The sequence below is a fragment of the Puma concolor genome, chromosome D1, assembly GCF_028749965.1.
Source record: "Puma concolor isolate L17-30 chromosome D1, mPumCon1.1.hap2, whole genome shotgun sequence".
NCBI classification, from domain to species: Eukaryota; Metazoa; Chordata; class Mammalia; order Carnivora; family Felidae; genus Puma; species Puma concolor.
In genome coordinates this window covers 62,261,219-62,285,068 of record NC_141676.1, presented here as the reverse complement: position 1 = coordinate 62,285,068, position 23,850 = coordinate 62,261,219, and the positions used below count along the sequence as shown (strand labels likewise).

The window sequence follows — 23,850 nt, the reverse complement described above, 5'->3', positions numbered from 1 at the left end:
TTTTTGGGTTTTTTTTTAATCCATTCTCCTATGAATGGATACCTGGATTGTTTCCAGTTTGAGGCTATTATAAATAAATCCACTCTGAACCTGTAGTGTGCTTTTTTAAGAAAATACTTTTATTTCTTCAAACTGTTTCAGGTTTACAGAAAAATTGATAAGATAATACAGAGAGTGCCCATCTACTCCACACCCAGTTTCTTCTGTTATTAACATCTGACACTTGATGGCCTTTTTAAGACCCCCTTTCGCTTAGTGTTTTTGGCTGTTTAACGGATTGCTGTTTGGGAAGGCTGCAAATGCAATGCCACCAGTAAATAACCTGCAACAGGAAATCACTTCTATCATCCCATTATTGACCCAGGATTTCTTTTATCGAGTAAGTTGGAATTATGGATGCCTAATGGTTGGTATGATACGTGGTTGCTTAAGGAATGGTTCAGGGTCAGCTCCTTAGGTTCTTGGGTCTGCAGATGAGGATCATAGGGCTTATGTCTTCATCTGCACTAGCAAAGGATCACCCTACCACCACACTTCCTGTCTTTTTCACTTCTAGGCTTTCCTCTCACCTCTGAAAAATCCTCAACAAGTTTGTAAGATTTTTTTTCCCAAAGCACAGCTTATGATTATAACAATTAATATTTATATTACACTTGCCAGTTTATAAAGATCTTTAACATCCATTTCTTCTTTACTTCAATCTAGAAAGGTATATATTATGCTCATAGAGGAAATACTAAAGCTCAAAGAGATTAAATTACTTCTCCAAAGTCACGCTGCTAGTGATTACAGTTTAGGATATAAGCCCAGCTCTATTTTGCTATTAAATCCTGATTGTTTTTTTCTTTATATCGTATTCTTTCTACTCAAACTTTTGGGCCTTGACATTCTTTTTCAAGGCAAACCATTAGTAGATAATTTAAGACCCTCTGTGATTCTCAACCTATTTTTTTCATTCCCATCTTTTCCTGGGCTCTAGAAACAGTCACTTGTTTATTGTTTCCTTAACAGTTCATGATTATTGCTACCTCCGTGCATTTTCATGATGTCTGCCCCTTTACATTCAGAATATTTTTTCTTCCATCCTTCATCTCTTGTTATAAGAATTTGTCTTGGAGCATATATTTCATACTGTAAGGCTCATCTTATATATTATTACCTTCCCACGAAGCATCCCTTGATCACTCACTTCCTGCCACCATTCCTTTCCTACCACTGCCAATTCCCAGCATGAGGTGCACGTGTCCCTATCTGTTCATCTATTAGACTTTGAGTGCCCAGCAGACCTATTCCGTATTCAGTTACAAAGATGATTAAAACATGATCCCTTGAAGTTGCTTACAATCTATTAGGGGAATTAGACATGTACAGAAGTGATGATAATATAATGTAGAGATTAGAAACTGACCCAGCTATAGATTTATTGAGTTCCCACTGCATAACCAGAACAGATGCTCATTGTGTATTCGTAGAATTGTATTGAATAATGGACATAATGTTTTTGGGCTAACTAGGAATGACCTTGAGCATAGGCCAAGATGGTGGCTTACCTGCTGTGGATGAAGAACAGAGAAGGGGGTCTCTGCCCAAGTAAATTTCAGTCCACCTTCTCATTAGTCTCCATCCCGTATGGTTAGAACTCTGTCTTCTTTGGACATGTTTGAAGGTAGCAAACTGAGTTCTTAGGTGACTTAAACATTTTCTATAATATCATTTCATCTATTCAACAAAAGTCAGTGAGTTCTTAGTCTATGTTATGTCTTTGAGAATATAGAGATAAACAAACTGTTACCCTCAAGAAGCTGAAGTAGCTCAGAGCAAAATGTAGACATCGTCACAGACAAATAATGAAATAATCTGAATCTTTTTGGGATAAGAACTAATTTATTTTTTAAGTCTTTACTTAAATTCCAATTAACATACAGTGTGATACTGGTTTCATGTGTACAATATAGTGACTCAGCACTTCCACACAACACCTGGTGCTCATCACAACAAGTGCCCTCTTTGGTCTGCATCACCTGTTTAATCCATCCCCCTACGTCCTCCCCTCTGGTAACCATCAGATTGTTCTCTATAGTTAAGAGTCTGTTTCTTGGTTTGCCTCTCTCTCTCCTCTATTTTTCCCCCTTTGCTTGTTTGTTTTGTTGGAATAAGAACTAATTTAAAGTAATAGTTTCTTTTCTTATAGGAGAGCCCTTCAAAGTGCTTTCATGACCATAATTTCAGTTATTTGCTCTTCATGTAGCCTTTTTTTGAGAACCCAGAGAAAAACATTAGTACATGTGATTCAATAGATTTCACTGCTATTATTGACCTGTGACCACAATGTATCATTTCATTTTATAAGGAAAACCAAATAAACACAAAAACAAAATCCCCCTGAAGGTTTATCAGTGTGAACTTAAGTAATTTTCATATTTGAATGGAATTCATGTGTGCTAATCCTACTCTGGTATCAAGTTGTGGTGATTTTAAATAAGACATTTATCTGAAAATAACACCTTTTCTACCTCACAAAGTCGGAAGTATCTTCCACAAAAAGTAATGAAGTTCTTCAGACACTCATGGAACAAGCTCCAACTTATAATTTGAGTGGGAAAAGTGAGCCTCAATTACACTGTATGTATATATATGTATATATATACATACATATATATATGTATATACATACATACATTTATATGTATATACATATATACATACATATATACGTATATGTATATGATCATGTATGTATACATCATATATGTATGTATATATACATACATATATATGATCATTTGTATAAAAATGGAAATATTATATTTACTGTTACATATATGGAATGTATTTGAAATGAAACACAAGAAACTTATAACAATGATTATTTCCACAAAGCAGAGTAGGATGGCTGGGTTAGGGTGAAAGCAGACTTTTTATAGTTTGCCATTTTAGACCTCCTGATTCCTGAGCCACATTACTTCTTCCCAAATACAGTGTTTAAAATGAAATGAGCAAAAATGGTTTGGGGATTCTTTACTATGAAATTTCATAGGAATAAACTACTGTGAATATTGTTTTTAATTCACAATGTTATTCATTTCATTTTTTTCTAGAAAACTCCCCCTCTGAGTGTAATCTCTATATCTTTTGACTTGACTCATGACAAAGTAGTGGCTGTCAGGGTGTTGCTCAGTCACGTAAGCACGTAAGATTCTTAGAAATCACACACTTCAGGTTGATAGTAGTTTCTGTGGTCAGGAAGAAGGCACATAAGAGCATAGATAGAGTTCTTAGAAACCTAGCCTTATAAACTTTCGGGGCTAGAAGAACCAGAAGTTCATTCCAGTCTACCCCTCATTGTATGTTTGTGTGCCCTCTGCAACATTCCTGCTTAGTGGTCATTGTCACTCGTTGTTGCTCAATATTATTAATAGAGATGCTGGCTACATCAAAAAGGGCCTCAACTGCATGATCTCTTAGCGATCCTGGAAGGATCACTGGACTAGAAGTCAGATTATTTGACTTCTAGCTTCAGCTCTGCCCCTAATTCCCTATGTGGCCTCAGGCAAATCACTTTCCCTCTCTGGGTCTCTGTTTCTTCATTTCTAAAATTAGGGCATTAGACCATGCCAGGGATGGCAGGCAGGCATGAGGCCTGGTGACTGCCACTTTTCCCTCCTTGCCTGTGACGGACATCACAGTTTTGGTTCCTTTATGAAGCCTCAGACTCCTCAGAATGCACAGATTTCCAGACAATCAGAACCAATAAGTGGAACTAGGATGGGACTCGGCAAGTGAGATGAAAGTCATTTCGTTCCAGCTCTGAGGTTCTCAAGCAGAGGCATGCTGGTAAGTGTTTAGCAACAGATTCTCAGGAAAAAAACAAACAAAACAAAACAAAAAGAAGAAGAAGAAGAAGAAGAAGAAGAAGAAGAAGAAGAAGAAGAAGCAGCCGCCCTGATTTGTAGTACCTGCCAGTTTCCATGTTAGAAACACTCCCACCATGGCTGATTTCCAATTACTAAGGTGACATTAACTGGGTTGCAACATTCCTGAAAATTTAACAGTCCACTTTCATGAGCTCTGGTAGAAGCTGACTCTTGCACTGTGAAATCAATGACTTTGGATTAACTGGTCACAGTCATAAGTGGAAAAAATAAAAAGAAATGACCATTCTCCCTAGGGAATTTTTTCCCTATAAAGGGATTATATAGTCTTTGGGCTCTGAAAATACTTGAGTGTCATGAGACCTTGGGGAAATTATTTTACTTCCCTGAACCTCAGTTATACTGTCTGTAAAATGGGACTAAGGATTCCTATCTCACAGGATCATAGTCAGTAATGAGAGACTGCACATAAGTCACTTAGCACAGTGTCTAGAACATTATCTGACCTCTCGAATATTCCCCTCCCCTTACCATTGTGGGAGGCTGTTATGTTAGATTGTGTCTTTATCTTTAACAAACTCACAAAAGGCAAGCCATTGCTTTCCCTCCAGCCCTTCTGTTTTTCTAACTAAACATTCCCTTGACTCCCTTGACATTCCCTTTTCCTCTGTCCCCCCTGCTCAGTGTCTTTAATCTTCTGTCTGAATGGTATACAAATATTTAACCTTACTTATTCTTAACGTTCTATCTGTATTTATCTTCTATCCAGTCCTCTTTTGCTAATCCATGCTGCCAGAGATTATAGGCATCCTTGTGGGTAGAGACCAACCCTGTGTAAGTCTCTTGGATTACCCTCCATCACTACACCATGAGCAAGTAAGTGCTAATAGTCAGTACTCTTCCATCAAACTCATATCAAGGCTGTTGCCAAAAGGAGCCCCTCTTACATGAGTACCAGAGGAGGCTGCTGAAGATCCATCTAGAGTTTAGTTGACAGACACCGAGTATGTGCTCATGACCCAAGAGCTGACAGCAGGTAGAAATAAATTCACAACTTAAGGACATATCCTTTTATTCTGCAAGTAGAGTACTTTTGAAAAGTTGTCCAAAAACAAAAGTTTAGCTAAAATATACATATATTCTCCAGTATAATGTTTATAAAATAAGAGGTGTCAGAGGAAACATGGTGTCATCTGTGTGCATCTGCTAATTAGAACATCAGTTCTTCCAACACTGAATACAGATACTATGCTCCAGAATGTGCGAGGGGCTGGGAGGAAAAAGATAGGAGACACGGTTGTGCCTGCAAAGGAACTTAAAGTCTTTTTATTTTTTTTAATGTTTATTTTATTTTATTTTTTTTTGAGAGAGAGGGTGGGGAGAGGGGTAGGGGCAGAGAGAGAGGGAGACATGGAATCTGAAGCAGGCTCCAGGCTCTGAGCCATCAGCACAGAGCCTGATGCATGGCTCAGAATCACAAACCATGAGATCATGACCTGAGCTGAAGTCAGATGCCCAACCAACTAAGCCACCCAGGAACCTCAGAATTTATAATCTTTAAGCAAGAGATGTCAGCCAACAAGTATAACATACGGTGTTGAGTGCAGGAAGTCACAGAGGCAGTACGTGTAGTGATTTCCATTAGCCTAGGACTGTGCCAAAGTATCCTGGAAGAAATCATGTGAGAAAATTCTTTCCCTTTCTTTCCTCTCTTGTGAGAGAGCTTAGTACTATGCTAGGCTCAATAAATCTTGATACAAGTGTGATCATATCTACTCCCATTGCCTCAGTTACCATCCCTGTATAATGATGGGTTTCCAAATCTTTATCTCCAGTCCATGCATGCACTTTGAGGACTAAATCCTTGGCCTACAGTACAGCCCCACAAGAATACCTTGAAGACCCTCTACTTCTAGACCTTTAAAATTGAACTCTGTGCCACCTACCCTGTACCACATTTCCTCATGCTCCAGGAAAACTGTTAGTAGATGTCACAGTTTGCTCAAGCCAGAAGCCTCAAAGTCATTCTGGCAATCATTAAGAAGTTGATTCTAGCAATCATTAAGAAGTTGATTCTAGCTATTAAATATCTCTTTCTTAGGGCGCCTGGGTGGCTCAATTGGTTGAGCGTCCAACTTCGGCTCAGGTCATGATCTCACAGTTCGTGAGTTTGGGCCCTGCATCAGGCTCTATGCTGACAGCTCAGAGCCTGGAGCCTGTTTCAGATTCTCTATCTCCCTCTCTCTCTGCCCCTCCCCCACTTGCGCTGTGTGTGTCTCTCTCTCAAAAAGAAAAGAAAAAAAAAAGAAAAGGAAAGGAAGGAAGGAAGGAAGGAAGGAAGATCTCTTTCTCATTACTTTCTCTCACTCTCCATTGCCCCCCATAGCCTAAACCACCATCGTTTCTCACTGGGACTATAATAACCTCCCAGTGGATGTGCCTGACCCTAATCTTGCTCTTCTCCAACTTTCACACAGCAGTCAGTGATCTTTCCAGAACGTAAATCCAGTCATAGCACTCCCCTTTTTAAAACTTCAGTGCTTAGCATGGAGTCCAAATTCCTTAACTTCTTCCCACTGGCTTTTTCTGAGCCCTTCAATAAGGATAAGACCCTCTTGCTGTTCATTCCATTAGCACACGATATTTCCCTTCATCGTAATATTTATCAAGCTTCATTATAGTTACTTGTTTCTTTTTTTTTTTTTGATTTAAATTGAAGTTAGTTAATACATAGTGTGATAATTGGTTTCAGGAGTAGAATTCAGTGATTCTACACCCAGTGCTCATCCCAACATAATTACTTGTTTCTTATTGATATCTGTGATAGATAGCAGGCTTTGAGATCAAGGACCATGTCTGTATTGTTTACTGCTATGCCCTTAGCCCCTAGCATAGTGCCTGGTACATGACAGAAAACTGAATGTGTAAATGAGTTCATTATTTTACATGATTTTTAACTAATTATTTGCCATCCTGTAAAATGAACAGAAAGCCTTTAATGTAACTTGTTGGTAAGTTTGGTTAGTCATGTAGTGAATTTACTTATAGCAGACCTTCTTTAAGTTGTATACTTAGGTGAGAGATTGTAATTTTTGTCATTATATCTGGTTCTTTCAAGAGCCTAGAGATCAGCGTTACAAAGCCTAAGGGAGAGTTAGAGGAGAAGACACAAGAGGGAAAAAATCTGAAGAACAGAAACTTCACCACCTTTTTTTCCTTCTAGTGCTATAATATGTATCTTCATGCGTATATCATTTTCTTTCCTTTGAATTATTCCCTTAGTCACTTGCCAGAAATGAGAATTACTGGGTAAAAGGGGATGAACATTTCTAAGGCTCTTGAAATACTGCCAAATTGTTTCCCAAACACATCATATCAACAAATAGCTTTGAGCAATGGACAAGGGTGTCTGCTTAATAACACTCTTATCACCACTGGGAAAGGTCATTAAAATCTCTTTTACTAGTTTAATAGCAGGGGGACAGGGTCTTCCCAATTCCCTTTACTCAGCATTGGGTCTTCTCAATGGGATTCTTCATGCAGCTCCTTCTGAAGGAGCATCCTGCCCCTCCAAGACTTGTTCAGAAGCTGTGGGGCTCACCGCCTCAGTAGCGTCTGGAGCACAGCATCTCCCTTGTGCCCCGGGCTGGGGGAGGGGGAGGAGGGGAGAGAAGCAGCGATGGAGGGAAAACATAACACAGACCACACCATTGTTAGGGGATGAGGTCGCTGGGATAATGCTGTTAGAAGGGATGAAAAGAACGATTCTCCATTCTTGATTGTTGTGATTCCCAAGGATGAGCCAACAGCTCCAGCACTGGAAGGGATGGGTCTTTACTGCAGCCAGATGCTCCTTTTTCCAGTGCTGCCTTCCATTATTTCTGGAGAGAAGGGGGGGGGGGGGGGTGGGGGTAGCCTAGCAGCTGAAACAGATTAACTTTTATGCCTGTTTCTTCCCTTTGAGTGATTGCCCTGGACCTGGGGACATTCAGAATTAGTCAGAAACTGTTTAGAACTAAGAACATGGTTCAAGGTCCATGGTGTATAAGAGCCAACCTCCTGGAGTTTGTGCAGCATTCCTGCCTTTAATCTATGGGAGCTGCGTGAGGCAAATAGAGCTTCCTTTCCTCTCTTTCCCCACTGCCACTGCCTTCGTTCAAGCCTTCATCCTGTTTTGTCTGAGCCACAGCAATAGCTTCCTGTTTCCCTTAATCTAGCCTCCATACACTGTTACTAAAGTGATATTTCTACCATGCACGTCAGATCTTGTCACTCTCCAGTTTCAACTGTTAGTGCTTCCCCACTGCCTTCAGCATAAAAGTCAAGCTGCTTTCCCCAGCTTTCTGGGCATTTAGAAACCAGATCCCAAAGTGCCTTTCCAGACTGACTTTCACCTTTCCTCTGGACTGTGCTCTGCCTAGCATGTTCATTCTCTGCAAGGTGCTCCCTGGTATTGGTCTTTTGCCCTGTTTGCCCTTCTGCCTCTGTCCTATCTGATTGATTCCTTCCAGGTCTTTGCATCTCTCCTCAAAAAGCAAGCCCCCTCAATTATCATTACAACTATAGATTTTTCCTGGGTTTCCCTTAGCAGGGGAATCACTCTGTTCCTATCACCCTGTAGTGGCACTTAACATGTAGATCACTATCTCTGCATTTGTTTCTCCTGAATCAGGAACTATCGCCTTCCTTTTCTGTATTGGTATTTGTGAATCCCCAGCCCCTGCCACAACATTTTGTGTATAATAAATGCTCAGAAATGTTTCCTTTCCTTCTTTTCTGCTAGTCTATTCCTAATCTGTCATTGACATTCAATGTATGTTTATTTTTAAAGTTGAAATGGTATAGGGGCACCTGGGTGGCTCAGTCGGTTAAGCACCTGACTTCACTCTGGTCATGATCTCACAGTTCATGGGTTTGAGCCCTGCATTGGGCTGTGTGCTGGCAGATCAGGGCTTGAAGCCTGCTTTGGATTCTGTGTCTCCCTCTCTCTGTCCCTTACCCGCTCACACTCTCTCTCTCTCTCTCAAAGGTAAATAAACATTAAAAAAAATTTTTTTAAGTTGAAACGGTATATAATGTAGTTTCATCTTTTTTTTTTTTTTTCCTCTTTTTTTAAAGCCCAGTGAGGGAAGGAATTCACTCCAGGATACACAGCCAGATTTAGTGGCAGAACTGGGGAGCTCTAATTGTTGGGGCTGAGTTCCTTAGGTGAACTGAAAAGAACCTTGAAATAAAGGATTATGTCAAAGGAAAGGAACGAACTAACAAGGTTCATTGCTAAGTGTTTGTTTGTTTTCCTGAGGGCTTCATATATGTTACTTTTTATTTTTGGAAATGTATTCCTTTTTTAAATTGTGGTAAAATACATAACATAAAACTTACCATCTTGATCATTTTTAAGTGTACCCTTCAGTGGCATTAAGTGTATTCACATTGTCGTATAGCCACAATCACCATCCACCTCCAGAATACTTTTCATCTTGCAAAACTAAAACTCTGCACACTTAAAAATACCTCCCTATTCCCTCATCTTCCAGCCCCTGGCAGCCACCATTCTACTTTTCTGTGTCTATATATTTGACTACCCTGGGTACTTCACACAAGTAGAATCAGACAGGACTTTTATTAAGTATATAGTCCTCAAGGTTCATCCATGTTGTTGCATGTGTCAGACTCTCCCTCCTTTTTAAGGCTCAATACATTCCATTGTATATATACTGCATTTTGTTTCTCCATTCATCCATCGATGGACACGGAGTTAGTTTTCCACATTTTGGCTCTTGTAAATAATGCTACTAACACCTGTTTAAGACCCTACTTTCAGTTCTTTTTAGTATATACTCAGAAGTGGAATTACTAAGTCCTATAGTAATTCTATTTTTAATTTTGGGGAGAACTGTGCCACTGTTTTCTGTAGCAACTGCCCCATTTTATATACCCAATGACAATTGGTATCATCTATCATATCAGTGTGAGGTGGTATCTCATTGTGATTTTTGTTGGCATTTCCCTAATGATTAGTAACGTTTGGCATTTTTGTGTACACCGTTTGTATATAATCTTTGAGGAAATATCTATTCAAACCCTTTGCCCATTTTTAAATCAGATTTTTTTGTTATTGTTATTAACCCCTTATCAGATAAACGATGTGCAGATATTTTCTCCCACTTGGGTTGTCCTTTCACTCCCTTGTGTCCTAGGATTCACAAAAGTGTTCAATTTTGATGTAGTCCAGTTTATCTATTCTTTTCTTTTTTTGTTTGTGCTTTTGGTGTCGTGTCCAAGAAATCATTACTAAATTCAGTATCATGAAGATTTGCCTCTATGTTTTCATCTAAGAGTTTTATAGTTTTAGGTTTTACGTGTAAGTCTTTGATCCATTTTAGTTAATTTTTATGCATGATATAAAGGTCCAGTTGCATTCCTTTGCATGTGAATATGCAGTTTTCCCAGCACTATTTTTTGGAAAGATCCATGTTGCCTCATTCTATATGCATGATAACCCTGGGTGTTACAATTCTTTCATGGATGAGAAAAGAGAAGTTAAACTATCCCTGAGGACACCCTAAAACCAGCCTCCTTTGTAAACTTGGCCTGCCAAAGGCACAGAAGAGGGGGGAAAAACCCATTTATGATACAAGGTTAGAAGAAGGGGGGAAAGGAGAGAAAAGGGGGAAAAATTGCAGCTATCCCTGAACAGAACTATGCAGTATATTTAGAGTTCACTTGAGAGCCTCTCCCCTTCTGCCCTTTTTCTCTCCTCTGTCCTCCTCTGTCTGTGCTTCTCTGATCCTGTCCCTTTTGAAATTACTTTGAGAGGGTCATTAAAGCTTTCCCATAGTCTGTCCCCAACCTGTTTTCTCAGCCTTATCTGCTCTCTCCCTTCCTGCAACTGTCAACCTGTACTTGAGCTGCTCCAGGAACAGGCCCTACCTTGACACACCATTGTCATTTTATTCATGCTGCCTTTAGTGCATCTCATTATAATTATATTCATATTTGTATTGGTATTATATAGACATTTGTAATGTTTGTGAATGTGTGATCATTCAGCGTGTGCAATATAGTCTTACTTTGAGGGTTTTTTAAAAGATCATGTGACATGGTTTTTGCCTACCAGTGACTGTGGTCTAGCTGGGAGAAGACAAAATACTTTTACATGCATTTTGCATTTTACTACTCTATATACATGTAGTGCTCACAACATTCAATGAATGGCAGGGAGGATTGGTTTTACCTCCATTTTCCTTGTAGGATACTAAAGAACAGCAAAGTTGAAGGGTTCGGCTACATAGGTGGAAGATTAAGGTAGGACTTGAAACTATGTGACTAACATATTACTTTGGAAAAAAAGGCTTGAAGTACAATCACAATGCTTTTGCCTTAGATTGTTGGCAATATTAATAGCCACTCCTGATTTACATGTGAGTCCTATGTAAAGGACCTCATGTGATTCCTGTCTGACTCAGGCACTCTGTGAATGCTTCCTTTACTTCTCCTTCCCGGCCCTGTGCTTTTATGGGTGAATTACACAGGACTTGATACTTCTAAGTCAAGAGGCTAAGGAAAAACCCAGTTAGGAATAGAGCACAGAACTCTCTCGTATTTTTCAGACAGTGAGTTCTTTTCAGTTACTCTTTCTGCAGCCTTTCTTGTGTTCTGTTCAACACCTTTTTTGTGGTAGGTAGATTTACGTTGGTAGGATCACTGAGGCGTAGTTGAAGCTGATCTGTACTGACGTCTTATTTTCAGTTTGTAGACGCCCCAGGGCACTCGTGTGACAAATGGTGCTGTGTAAATTAAGATGCAACTGAGGGTCTCTTCAGTGTTTCTTGAATTAAGTTTATTATGTGTGGTAATTTGCTCCTAGAGGGTTTTGTTGTTATTTGTTGTAGTGACTGTGGCAGTAATGAGCCTGCTCCCAGCATAGCTTGGCACGTGCCGTATGGATGGTTTATTTGCATTTGGCAGGACTCCATGGTGTACCCTGAACAAATGAATCAGCCTTTTGGGGGGCTGGGGAAACTGAATCATAGGGAGACTGTGAGTCCCCAGTGATCCTGAGAAGGGGAAATACCAGAGAGTTCTGTGTTATGTTCCTAACTGGGTTATTCCTTAGCCCATGGAGTATCAAGTCCCATGTAATTCACCCATAAAAGCACAGAGCCAGGAAGGAGAAGTAAAGGAACCATTCACAGAGTGCCTGAGTCAGACAGGAATCACATGAAGTGCTTTACACACAACTCACATGTAAAGCAGGAATGGCTAATAATAGTTCAACAATCCAGGATTATGATCCAGTCTCAGGACTGTCTGCTTTATTGTAGTAAACACTTTATCCGGCAGCTGCACTGACCTAAGCCATTTGAAGAACTTAAAAAAAAAAAAAAAAAAAAAAAAACCCTTCAGAGTGGTCCCAGAGCCAACACACTAAAGCTTGTACACATCTGATTGTCACAAACAACCTTGTAAGATAAACAGAGAAGGTGATATTTCTTCATGAGTCAGTGAGGTCATGGAACTTGCCAGGGTCACACAGTAAATAGCAGACCGAGAATTGAACCCAGATTTTCTGATCACTGCTCAGGATTCTCTGAGATTTAACGTGAAATGGTGTATCATAATTTTGTATTTGCAGCTCCGGTGCCTGCCTCCCTTGTTGAGTCTTCATAAGTCAGACCTGGAAATTTGCAGAAATTCCTGGCTGGGAAATATAAGGCAGGTCTGAGTTTGAGAGAGGAAGCCTTGGTTAGCAAGAAGACCCTGGAAGACAGAGTCAGAAGTCCTTGCTTTGCCACTTTCTAGTTTTTTGTCTACAGTTGAGTTACTTAGGTGCTTCATGCCCCAATTTCTTCTCTTTAAAATGAGATAATCTAGTAACTATTCATAGGATAGTTGTAAGGATGAAATGAGTTAATGTATGTAAAGTACAGGACACCGGAGTGGCTCAGTTGGTTAAGCATCCGACTTCGGCTCAGGTCATGATCTCACTGTTAGTGAGTTCAAGCCCCGCGTTGGGCTCTGTGCTGACAGCTTAGAGCCTGGAGCCTGCTTCAGATTCTGTGTCTTCCACTCTCTCTGCCTCTCCCCTGCTCATGCTTGTGCACACTCCCATACATGCTCTCTCTCTCTATCTCAAAAAATAAGTAAATAACATTAAAATTTTTTTTAAATAAAAAAATATATGTAAAGTGCTTAGTTCAGTGCCTTGCACAAAGTAAATGTATTTAGCTTTTATTACTATGGTAAATACTACACATTTTGTAAAAACCGCAAAAACTAATCTCCCTCTTTCTCCGTACTTTCTTATTGAAGAATTATAGGGAAATAATCTATCCACTCTTCGGCTTCTTCCTTCTCTGCCTGCTTGTCCTCCTCCCTCTCCACTTCCTTCCCGTCTTCTTTCACAGGACAGCCTGGCTCAGACATTGTAGTAAATACCAGGGGCATTCAGTTGATCACAATATCCATTTGGTTCAGGGCATCTCATATAATGTTCTGCCTTGTGACGTCGGCATGGAAGAAGAATTGTTTCCAGGCCTCGAATTGGGAGGGAGGTTGGTTTTCTTAGTCACATGAAGCAAGGCATGAGTCAATCCAGAACTGGACAGCATTGTTTATCAGATAGAATCATGTCAATAGGACCTTCCTCTACCTATTCCCTCATGTCTCCCACTCCATCTCGGGACCATCAGATGTCTGGCTTCCCCATGAGTTGGCTTGACTGAACTTGTAGTAGGTATGTCTCTCAGGGCCCACTACCCCCTGTCTGATTTCACTTCTCCCTCAGTCCTTCCGTCTCCAGCTTTCTGGGTGTGTGGTTACTCTGCTCAACTAATTCCATCTTGGGTATTTGTGGAAAAAATTAATAAACATATGGAGGCATTAAAGAAGCAATATAAAAAGCATCTCCAAGTCAGTAACATCCTCCGCCTGGCCCATGGCCTGGCACAAAAGCAGTGGCTTAATGAAAATTTGTTGAGTAAATTATTACTTTGGGTGTAAAATGCATTTACTCTCCTAACCATGTGTTTGAAGCCTAGTTCGAATACCACTTCCTTTGTAAAAACTGTTCTCATGTCAAATATAAATTCTCCCACTTTTCTACTCTAAGAGAACTTTATAGGGAAGTTTATGTATATAGAGTTTATACTATATTCTTTATTTAGGGAAAGAAAAAAACTAAGCTTTCATATCTAATTCTCACAAGAACTGTGTCAGGATTATCATCTTCATTTTATAGCTGAAGACACAGAGGCTTAAGTGATAAGAAAGATCCCAAGTTTATGCCATTCATAAGTAGTAAAGCTGACCCCAGAATTTACTTTCAGCTGTTAAATTATTTCTGTTGGAATATATTCTTCAGGTGAATGTGTATTTTATTTGGTTGTGGCCATGTTTTAATTTCACCACTAAAATGGAAGCCCTTTTTAATCTAAGGACTATCTCTGTCTCATATTGTTGCATATGCTTCCCAGAGCTTCACACATAATAAGTGTTTGAAGGTAAAGTGCTGATTTTAACAAGGCTCTTCGATGCTGCAGTCAAAGGGGTGACCAATGGCAGAATTTTGTAGAAAATCAATGCAGAGAGAAAAAAAGTTTTAGGGAGGAGACAAACTTCTTTCCCTGTGTAGAGCTCCCTATTGGCCCTTCTTAACTTTTTAAGATGGACTCTAGAGCATAACCCTTGGGTCCTCTTTCTGATAGTTTATGCCCCGCCTGTGAATTGTACCACTAAGTAGAGCCTTCACCCATTCTCATACCTGAAGCCACAGCTCTGACACATGACATAGACTCAAGAGAACAGTGACGGTCCGATGCAACCAGTCCTGGGCCAAGGTCCTTCAGGGCTAACTGAGACTCATCACTATTAATATCTGAGTTTCTATTAATAGTCTCTTCTCACTGTGAGCTAATTTAAATCTTCTGTTCTCTAAGCTATTCTTAACTAAATGTTCTTGGGCCTGGGCCTGGTTCCCGGTTACAGATCATAACTCTCCATTTTCGTTTTTTGTGTTTGCAGAAATAATAGGAATTCTGCCTCTGTTGATCCTCAGAGGAGAGATGGGGCTCTGTTGGAATTTGGGGTGGGACAGTTCTTTGTTATACAGAACTGTCCATGCATTGTTTGAGGTTAGTATCGTGTCCCCTGTCCTAAATAATGCCTGTAGTGGTCCCCAGACACTGTGACAGTTTACCCTTCGTGAAGTACACACACAAATTTCCAAACCCTCGGAGAGTGGGCAGTTTTGCTACTGGTCGAAAGCCACTATAACCAGATGCCTATTTCTGCCACCTTGATTCTTGTTGACTTAATTCCCTATCCAGGTTCCAACTAGGAGTGGGGACGTTCCCCTCTACATTTTGAGAAAAGGTTTTCAGCTTCTACAGAACCTTTTTTGTGTGTGGAGAGCAAATTAAGACTCTGAAATAGGATCTCTTGGGGGATTGGGCTCCTAAGACCAATTGAATGTCACTGTTACTCAGTCAAGACAGGTCTTAACCACACTGTTTGGGGGGCAGTAGGTAAAGAATGAGGAATTAACTGTTAATGAGTAAATTAGTGTGGGGTTTCTTTTGGGTGGAAGATAATTAGGGTGGAATTAGGTGGTGGTAATGGTTGCACAACTTTCTGAATATACTATAAGCCACTGAACTGTGCACTTTAAAGAGTGAATTTTATGGTGTGTGAATCAGATCTTAGTTTTTAAAAACTGCATTGTCTGCTCTTCTTAGTATTTTCCCCACCTATCACCCAGTTTCTCAAGCTTGAAACATAAAAAAATCTTACAATTTCGACACTTGCCTTTCCCTTAGTTTCCATTTCTAATGGGTCTCTAGGACCTAACCTCTTCTTTTTTTTTTTTCTAGGACCTCACTTCTAAGTAATTCTTGATCCCCCTTTTCTGCCTCTGTCCCTGTTACCAAGGACCCCAGTCAAGCTCTCTTCCCTTACCTGTATTATTGTGACCATCTTAATTTCTTTTCCTGTCTCTAGACTCTGCCCACCCTCATCATCCTTCCAGGACACGTCTAACGATGTCTTCTGCAACATTTTATTGTATAATACACACACAAAAATGTATAAAACATACATTATCATAAAGTAACCGCTCATATTACTATTACTCAAGTCAAAAAAATTGACAGCACCTCAGAAATCCCTCTGATTTCTCTTCATAATCATATTCTTCTTACTTCACTCTGGCCCCCTCCCCTGCCCAAGCATAGCGACTTTTGTGCCTTTGTTTATAGTTTTACCATGAGTATGTGTATTCCTAAACAATAGTGTTAGTTTTGTCTATTTTTGAAATTTTATTTACTTATTTTGAGAGAGAGAGCAGGGGAAGGACAGAGAGACGAGAGAGATAGAGTGAGCGAGAGAGAATCCCAAGCAGGCTTTGCACTGCCAGTGCAGAGCCCAATGCAGGGTTAAACTCACAAACTGTGAGATCATTACATGAGCTGAAATCAAGAGTCTTAACTGACTGAGCCACCCAGGTACCCCAATTTTGTCTATTTTTGAACTTTATATAAATGAAGTCACATTTTCAGTCTTGTTTTCTTCTCTTAACTTTAAGATCCTTTCATGTTGTTGTGTGTAGCTCAGTTATATTTATTTAAAACCTAGATCTGATCCTGTTTCTTCCAGCCATCTAGATGGTTAAGTCTACTTAATGCTACTTGATGTGGCAGCATTCCAGGCTTTCTGGGATAAGATCTGAACCTGCCTCCCTAGCCTCATTTGCTGTGACCTCCCCACGCTCTACATCATTCTTTTAATCACACAGAGAACTTGCTGTTCCCAGAAGATGCCATATATTTCTATGCCTCTGTGTGTTTAAAATATGGAATGTCTTCCTACCCTCTCCTCCTTGCATATTCTGTGACTCCCTTCTCAAGGTACAATAAATCATTCTCTTTCCTATGTTCCATAATTTGTTATGCCTTTCTCCACTTTAACACAATTTGTCTGACTTAGGATAACTGAAAATGGTTGTTGAGCATGTAGAGTGAGCCAGGTACTGAGATTGGATTGGTGCTAAGTAAATGCTCAGTAAATGTTACTTTCTTCCCCACTTTGCATAGTGGATGTTCAGTCCTATAGTTGAATTTTTTCAGTGTGCCATCATTCCATCTTTAAATCAGCGGTCTAGGATACTGTGAGCTATCTACTCAGGAGCATCTTTTTGAAACCTTTCCTGGGGCACCTGGGTGGCGCAGTCGGTTAAGCGTCCGACTTCAGCCAGGTCACGATCTCGCAGTCCGTGAGTTCGAGCCCCGCGTCAGGCTCTGGGCTGATGGCTCAGAGCCTGGAGCCTGTTTCCGATTCTGTGTCTCCCTCTCTCTCTGCCCCTCCCCCGTTCATGCTCTGTCTCTCTCTGTCCCAAAAATAAATAAAAACGTTGAAGAAAAAAAAAATTATAAAAAAAAGAAACCTTTCCTGATGGTCACATTTCTGGCTGATGTGAGCAGTCTGTCAGGTACTTGGAGCTTCCAAGAGGCTTTTGTGCCTAAAGAGAAGTACTGTCATCTATGTATAGTTTGTTTACTGTTTAACTTCAAAACTTTGAAAATTTTGAAATTTTTTGTACATTTTTACATTAGTTACTTATATACTTGTTTACATTTTCTTAACATAACTGCAGTTAGAAGTTTAATTTGGCATTTCTCTTGAATACTTCAAAAACCTTAAATAGTAGATAAGACATAAACAAATACATTGATCACAAATCTCTTTTTTTTTTTAAGTTTATTTATGTATTTGAGAGATACAAGGACAGCACAAGCAGGGAGGGGGGGAGCAGAGAGAGAGAGAGGGAGAGAGAATCCCAAGTAGGTGCCACCCTGCCTGTGCAGAGCCTGACATGGGGCTCAAACTCACGAAACCATGAGATCATGACCTGAGCCAAAACCAAGAGCCAGACACTTAACCAACTGAGCCACCCAGGCACCCCGATCACAAATCTCATTTGTATATTTATGCTTAAAACATTAACAACTTGGGTTTAATTAATTTCTTCATTATTTTTGTATTTATTTGCATTCTCTTCTCTGGCATCGCTATGCTTATTTTGATAATCTTCCCAAGATTTAAGTTATAATTTTGAGTTTCCCAGGGAAATAACCTTTCCCAGAGAAATGACAAGAACACAACCTTATCAGGGTCTCAGTTGGTTAAGCGTCTGACTGTTCGTTCCAGCTCAGGTCATGATCTCATGGTCTATGAGTTCGAGCCCATCATGGGACTCCCCTGCTGACGGTGTGGAGCTGCTTTGGATTCTCTGTCTCCCTCTTTCTCTCCCCCTCCCCTGCTCACTGTCTCTGTCTCTCTCTCAAAAGTAAATAAATATTTTAAAAAAGAAAGAAAATAACCTAACCAGAATTAAAAGGGAAAGAAACACCTTTTCAAATTGGCAAAGTCCTGGTGTCCAATGACAGACTAGTTGACCTTTGGCTGGGGCACATGGCTTGGTTGTTTTCTCAGTGTTGTAGACCAACCACTGGTTAGGAGGCTGAACTTCCTTTCTCTAAATGAACTTCAGTTACATTAATGCAACTTTAGTTAATGACTTTCATATAGGTTTTACTTTTTATTTTTTTAATGTTTATTTCTTTATTAGAGAGAGACACACACAGAGATAGAGAATCCCAAACAGGTTCTGCGCTTGAACTCACAAAGCTTGAGATCATGACCTGAAACCAAGAGCAGACATTTAACTGACTGAACCACCCAGGTGCCCGGTTTTACTTTCTTAAATTTTAATATATATTCCTTTTTTAAAAAAAAAATTTTTTTTAACGTTTATTTATTTTTGAGACAAAGAGAGACAGAGCATGAATGGGGGAGGGTCAGAGAGAGAGGGAGACACAGAATCTGAAACAGGCTCCAGGCTCTGAGCTGTCAGCACAGAGCCTGACGCGGGGCTCAAACTCACGGACCGCAAGATCATGACCTGAGCCAAAGTCGGACGCTTAACCGACTGAGCCACCCAGGCACCCCTAATATAAATTCCTTGAAATGAGGAATTTTTTTAGTTTCTTGCTTGGCCAGAGTTATAAAATACCGTCCAGTCATTATGGTGTCTGAGCCAATGTTAGCGTTATTCAGAACTTACCTATGCCTCAATATTATGTCATTATAATTAGTGATGCATGTAGGGCAGTGGTTTTCAAAGTGTGGTTCCAGGACCAGCAATATCAGCATCTTCTGGAGACTTTTAGAAATGCAAATTCTCAGACATCCCCCCCCCCCCCAACTCCAGACCCTCTAAATCAGAAACTCTGGGAATGGGGCCCAGAAATAGGCATTTTAACGTGTGTCCTATAGGTAATTCTGGTACATGTTTTCCTCTTTTTTTTTTTTTTCCTGGTGCATGTGAAAGTTTGAGAAGCATTGCTAGACAATGAGAGAATAGGAGTTCATGGAGTTAGCCGTCCTTTGCAAGCTGAAGTGTTCTCTTGGGATGTACTGCTGCACCCTCATTTCCCTTGGTCAGTGTTTATGACCACCAGCGCTCCTTAACTGTTAGATCCCCTCCCCCTTTTGTTAGTGATCTGTGTGACCACCAATGCTGATCAGTCCTTCCTGTTGTTTGTATAATTTCTACTTTTTCTTGTATTTTTTACTTATAGTTCCCTGTATTGCTTCTTTCTTTTCTTACACTGATATAAACAGATATGCATCTATACTTTATATCACATATATTGCTTAATAGAAGAGAGGAAATGTCCAGTGTATTCACTCCCTTCTCAATAAAATCAATAAAAATATCAAATCTGATTATAGTCACCTTTTATACTTTATTTTTTGCCTTTTATATTAAAAAAAATCTTTGTACACTTTACTCCTTTAAATATTATGAACTCATATTTTCACAGGGTGAAGTTACTTTTAAAAGGTTACAACGTGGACATTGGGAATTCCTTTAAATCTAGTCCTGATTTTCAGCAGTCCTTAGTGTTTTTCCTATACAATTTAAAGCAGCCCTTGCTTTTATTATTGAATAAACGCATTCAGACCTATCCTAATTTTTTTTTATTCCATAATATGGAATCCACTCCCCTCCAAAATGTTCTGATTCCATTGGCAGAGAATAATACGAAGGACCCACATTCAAGACTGGAAGTGCACATGTGAGGCTGTGGTGTTCACACGCACTGCTCTCATGGGCCACTCACAGTGACTGGAGTTGGAAAGTTAATTTTTTTTTCAAATTTGAGTTTATATATGGGTTCCATACCTGACTTTCCCTAGAGTGTGTGGTTTTATTGACCCTGTTTTACATAGATATCAGGCAGTACTTTTAGCTACCACTGTGGTCTCTTTGCACTAAATTATGCCCCAATAACAGGGGTGTTTAGAGGCACATGACCAGAACAATGAGACGATAAAAGTTTATATTTGTACATAACCCTTTTTTAAAAACATATATCTTACCCTATATTTTCCTTCTCTATAACCATGTAAGGTACCTGGAATTTGTTCCATTTTACAGATAAGGAAACCAAGGCTCACAGAGGTTAAGTGACTCATCAGGGTCACATAGCTAGTAAGTGATATCTGGAATTTGAACCACACAGCTTCATGCATTACCATGCATCTTTTCTGTCTTTTGTTTTCAAAAAGGTTACAAAACACTTGTGCATCTAAAATAACATAAATAATATTCAAAATGAAGCTTGTAGCCATTAACCAAGACCTGCTTACACATGAAATCTCTATTTATAATCCTTTTAGAGAAATTTTCTATTCCAGTTGCTGTATGTTGATAGTTTTAGAAAGTACATAGGTTTGGATTTGGTTGGGATTGATTATGATTAATGCAGATTAAGAAATCATCTAATATTCTGGTTTCTGGAAAGCTTATTTCAGTTTAGGATATAGTACAGTAAAGTAGAAGGTTCTAACAAAAGTTAGAACAAGTACTAAATTTCTAAGTATAAGTCAGGCATGGTGGACAGGTATAAATTTAATATAAGGGTACACATTCTAGATATTAAACTACTGGAGTTGATTCTGTATTTTTGTCTGCTGCAGTGTAACATTTTTTGCTCAGATAAGGGTTAAGGTCAGAAATGGTTTGTTTCAATCATTGAGTTTTATTTGGAAAGTCACCAGGGTTGAGCCTGGGAGGTACTTGACTTTTCCTTGAGGCAGCCATAGCTCCCCAATTGAAATCTGTGAACTTGTGCTCTGAAGTCATGGAAGAAATTGAATCTTGGGAAAGTAGCTGGAGCCCCAGAGGGTACCATGTCACAGGGTCAGGATGCCTCAAGATGGAAAAATTACCTAAAAACTGAGTCCCTGCTCTGGTATGTATTATTCAGCTCTCTTATTCACTCAGACAAAGGTGGAGAGGTTGCCTAGAAATAAAAGGATTAGGTGGTTTTTACTTCCTAAGATGAAAGGTCCTGGCACTTCTAGTTCCTGAAGTAGTCAGTACCTAACTCCACACAGACAACTCTGAATCAGAGAAGTGACTACTATTAGGCATGCAGTTCTTTTTTTTTTTTATTTTTTTTTTCAACGTTTATTTATTTTTGGGACAGAGAGAGACAGAGCACGAACGGGGGAGGGGCAGAGAGAGAGGGAGACACAGAATCGGAAACAGGCTCCAGGCTCTGAGCCATCAGCCCAGAGCCTGACGCGGGGCTCGAACTCATGGACCGCGAGATCGTGACCTGGCTGAAGTCAGACGCTTAACCGACTGCGCCACCCAGGCGCCCCAGGCATGCAGTTCTAAAGCAGGCTTTGGGACACCTGGAGCCTAGTGTGCCACTTCCTCTTCTCATCAGGTCCCCTGTTCTGCATTCAGGATTCATTCCTATCTTCAACCCTGATCTCCAATCTGGTATCCGTCTAAAGTAAATATAAGTTGTCGTAGACCACTACTAGGAAATTTGGGAAATTTAAGAGATAGGTTGTATACATATATCAAATCACCACAATGTACACTTTGAATATCTTACCATTTTTATGTCATTTATACCTCAATGAAGCTGAAAAAAATCTCCCCAAATTAAAAAATGTATGTAGGACTCAATTTAGAATAAAAGACTTTTTGTGTCCTGTCTTTAAAAAAAAAAATACTGGTATAATGATATGTGGCATGATAAAAAGGAGACTTGGGTTCTTGTTCCAGGTCTGTATGGAACTTCCATTCATGAGGTTAGTAGACCATTACTGTTTTCTGGATGAGTGTTCCTTGACCTACAGAGTGATGATGATACTCCTTTTCTTGCCTTTTCATAAGACAATTTTGAAAATATGGAAAAGAAATGCATACTCTGATAGCTTATCAGTACTGGGTCTTCAGCCAGCATTCAGTTTAGCTTTTGCTTTGTGAAGGGGAAGATAGGCATGGTCCCTGCCCTTCCAGAGAGTTCCCCCAAATGCATTTGTGCAGAATCTTAAAGGATTAGTAGTATTTTACAGGGAACATCTCAAAGGCACCAACTACAGGGTTTCTGGGTTAAAGCAGGTTATTCCTCCTGGAGTCTAGGATATTTGTGGGAGTAAGAATGAGAATACAGAGAGGGAATGGTGTAGAAGGCAGTTACAGGAAGTAGCTTGGGTCAAATAAAAGAAGGTCCAGAGATTAGTTGTAAAGTTGTACTGTAGCCCAGTGCCTCCCAAAATTTCTCATATCATCATATAATATATATTCATATTCATTCATATACACTTTTCATTGTCAGGCTGCTTTCCTTAGTGTTGAAGTAATCAAAACCTTTCAGTAATTTGGGCACACTCTCATTGGTTCAGAGTGCCGCTAGGCAATAAGGAGCCTAGTTAACAGACCAGGAAAATTCTCTCTTCTTCCATCTCTCCAGAATCCCAGATTGTGATGGGATTTCAACTCTTTAGATTCATGCATTAGGACTTGATATCTGTAGAAATAGAGTACATGAAAAATGGATCAGCCATCACTACCGATTTTACAAACCTTGAAAGATAAGCTTAGTAGTTGAAGGGTCTGGAAAGTGGGGAGGAGATGGATAGTGATTGCTAAGGGATATAGGATTTCTTTTTGGGGTGATGAAAATGTTCTGGAATTAGATAGTAGTGATAGTTGTACAACCTTGTGAATATACTAAAAAACATCATTGAACCATATACTTTAAAAGGATAAATTTTATGCCATGTGAATTGTATCTCAATTTTTTGAAAAGGGTAATATGAGAATATTATGAGCAACCTTACCTGAGTAAACTTGATAACTTATATGCAATTAACAAATTCTATAAAGGATGAAGCTGACACTGAGGAAAGTAAAAATCCAAATAGCCCTTGTATTTATTAAATTACTTAAATTCTAATTAAAAACCTCCCACAAAGAAAACTCCAAGCCTGATGACTTCTCTGGTAAATTCTGTCTAACATTTAAGGAGGAAACGATAGCATGTTGTTTCTTTCCAAATTGATCTCTAGATTTAATGCAATCCCAGTAAAAATCCAGCACTTTGAGGTTTTTTTTTTTAATAGAAATTGATAATCTGATTCTAAAATTTGTATGGAAATGCAAAGGAACTAGAATAGCCAAACAATTTTGAAAATGGCTGAAATTGGAGGATTCACACATTACCTGATTTCCAGGTAATTTCCAGGTAAACTGAAGTAATGAAGACAGTATGGTACTGTCATAAGCATATAGAGAGATAAATTGAACATAATAGAGAATCCAGAAATAGACCTACATATATTTAGTCATTGACTTGGAACAAAAAAGCCAAAGCAGTCTCAGAGAGAGAGGATATTTCTTTTCCGAGACACTGCTAGAACAGCTGAATATCCATTTGAAAACCATGGACCATGATCCTTATCTCACAGTCTGCACCAAGATGGATCATAGACATAAACGTAAAACTAAAATTATAAAAATTCCAGGAGAAAACAAAGCAGAAAATCTTTTTGTCTTGGGATAGAAAGGAGTTTTTTAGAGAAGAAACATAAGACAGAAAAATGTCAGAGC

General features: G+C 39.4%; 1 protein-coding gene and 1 long non-coding RNA gene across 2 annotated transcripts in view; both read left to right on the top strand.

Annotated features, from left to right (window-relative positions):
* The window catches only part of GAB2 (GRB2 associated binding protein 2), a 191,731-nt gene that overhangs the window by 80,659 nt on the left and 87,222 nt on the right, over nucleotides 1-23,850 (top strand). The gene's annotated exons all lie outside the window — the stretch shown is intronic.
* LOC147576778 (uncharacterized) lies at nucleotides 20,956-22,337 on the top strand. The gene is made up of 2 exons (XR_015241123.1): nucleotides 20,956-21,368; nucleotides 21,608-22,337. It is a non-coding gene; the product is annotated as an uncharacterized LOC147576778 (long non-coding RNA).